The 2,500-nt window shown below is 58.8% G+C and overlaps 1 non-coding gene across 1 annotated transcript in view; it reads left to right on the forward strand.

Moving 5' to 3' along the window:
* The first annotated feature begins 1,720 nt into the window (after window positions 1-1,720).
* Window positions 1,721-2,500, forward strand: part of LOC124772918 — a 1,909-nt gene continuing 1,129 nt past the window's right edge. Inside the window, exon 1 of the ribosomal RNA XR_007014372.1 lies at window positions 1,721-2,500. This exon is cut by the window's right edge and continues 1,129 nt beyond it. This is a non-coding gene — a ribosomal RNA (small subunit ribosomal RNA).

A 2,500-nucleotide genomic window follows, 5' to 3' on the forward strand; every position in this document is an offset into this window, starting at 1 on the left:
TGCCCGCTCCCCTGTGTATCGCTTCATGTTAAACACCTTGCAAGTCTTGCTGACTTTCCACATGCTCCTGCTGTACACTGTAATGTGGATGGCAGCAGGACGTACATGCCGCGCCCCCCCCCCCCCCCCACACCTCCCCACGTCCCCTTCTTGCCCCCTGCCTTCGCAAGCTGGTTGGTGAGAAGTTTGCATGTTCAATGCCCTTCGCATGCGACGTACTCAGGCTACGTTGTGGTGCGGCCTGTGTCAACTGTCCGCTGATGTCGTACGCGTAAACCACAATCTGTACTGCACATTCGTCCTTATGTACTGAATGATACATCGTGGCACATGTGTGACCGTACAACGACTGCGCCCAAAAACGGCGGACCATACAGTGCAAATATTGTGCACGCAGCTACGTGTCGTCTCCCTATGACAGCTGGATTGCAGTGTGGTACGCCATAGAGACGTGTGGGAGGAACGGACGCCGTGGATGGCGATCAGCATGAGCTGTCTGTTGATGTATTCGGACCTAGTCGTCTCTCCTCACACACCGTGATAGCATGGTGCACCGCGTTCCATATCTGCGACATGCTACAGAGGCCGGTTGACAGTCGTTCGAGCAATGGACATCGCATACGTACGGGGGCCACCTTCCACGTATTGTCTAGGCGTGCACATTTTGTTGCGTGTATGTGGGCAGACGTAGTGTGGTGTGACACCTGACACAGGCATGCAATAATCGTGGAAGTTGCAAATGGCGATGGACGCATACGTTTTCTGGTGAAGTTACGCAAATGAACAAATGGTAACCCGTTGTGGTGCGGTTGTTCTCGCTAGGGGTGAATCGGTGATGGCGACGGTAGGTTGAGGTACTAACCGGTTGTTCCAGCGATACCCACCATGCCGACGAAACTGAACGGCATCTGGGTGTGAAGCGATACGCGGCGGTGGCTGGGTGGGACCGTCCCCGGCCGGTGAGGGGGCGCCTCCCGGCGTGCTGGCCGCGCGGTGCGTGGGCGCACGCGCTACAGCCGGCTGGTGGGGGCGGCCAGTGGCAGGCGCGCCGGCCGACGGACGCGGCAGGCGTCGCAGCTGCGCGCCGGCGCACCCTGCGCGCGGCGCCGTGCGGCCAAAGTAGGTCCTCGCGGGCCCGGTGCGAAGCGCGGTGGACATCTTCAGTGTGCTGGTCCGATTGAGGACTGTGTGCGTTGAGGATGCGCCGCCGCCCGGCGCTCGGCGCCGCGACGCCGTCTGCTGCTCGGTCGCCCCAGCGGTTCTCGCTGGTGGTTTGTATCGCAGCTGTGCGGATGTGTTGGCGCGTGCGCTGTGCTGGGAGAGTTCGCTTCGGCACCCAAGTGGGGCTTTTGTCCTTCTGTGGCGCTGGCGTTGGAGCTGCCGGTCACCGTAGGTGGCGCGTGTTGTCTCCCGCCGGCAATGCCACGACAGCACGCTCCCGGGCCTCTGTCGGCAGCGGCAAGCTCAGTTGGGAGCACGGGTGGTCGCACCGAAAGCGTCTACTCGCCTAACTCCGGGCGATTGCGCCTCTCTCGAACCCGACCAAGTACTTGGGACGGCGCTGCGCGCCGCCGGGACCTGAGAGGGTTTCGAGGTGTATTGTGCAGGGGAGCTCAGCCTCCTCCTGTTTGCAGAATGATTGAGCGGACGCTTGCGTGTTCGCGCGGGCCCCCGGGACACACTCCCGGGCGGCCGGCTGCTCAGCTCTAGTTGACGCAGCTCCCTGGTTGATCCTGCCAGTAGTCATATGCTTGTCTCAAAGATTAAGCCATGCATGTCTCAGTACAAGCCGCATTAAGGTGAAACCGCGAATGGCTCATTAAATCAGTTATGGTTCCTTAGATCGTACCCACGTTACTTGGATAACTGTGGTAATTCTAGAGCTAATACATGCAAACAGAGTCCCGACCAGAGATGGAAGGGACGCTTTTATTAGATCAAAACCAATCGGTCGGCTCGTCCGGTCCGTTTGCCTTGGTGACTCTGAATAACTTTGGGCTGATCGCACGGTCCTCGTACCGGCGACGCATCTTTCAAATGTCTGCCTTATCAACTGTCGATGGTAGGTTCTGCGCCTACCATGGTTGTAACGGGTAACGGGGAATCAGGGTTCGATTCCGGAGAGGGAGCCTGAGAAACGGCTACCACATCCAAGGAAGGCAGCAGGCGCGCAAATTACCCACTCCCGGCACGGGGAGGTAGTGACGAAAAATAACGATACGGGACTCATCCGAGGCCCCGTAATCGGAATGAGTACACTTTAAATCCTTTAACGAGTATCTATTGGAGGGCAAGTCTGGTGCCAGCAGCCGCGGTAATTCCAGCTCCAATAGCGTATATTAAAGTTGTTGCGGTTAAAAAGCTCGTAGTTGGATTTGTGTCCCACGCTGTTGGTTCACCGCCCGTCGGTGTTTAACTGGCATGTATCGTGGGACGTCCTGCCGGTGGGGCGAGCCGAAGGCGTGCGACCGCCTCGTGCGTGCTCGTGCGTCCCGAGGCG

This window comes from Schistocerca piceifrons, unplaced genomic scaffold, assembly GCF_021461385.2.
Source record: "Schistocerca piceifrons isolate TAMUIC-IGC-003096 unplaced genomic scaffold, iqSchPice1.1 HiC_scaffold_943, whole genome shotgun sequence".
NCBI lineage: Eukaryota > Metazoa > Arthropoda > Insecta > Orthoptera > Acrididae > Schistocerca > Schistocerca piceifrons.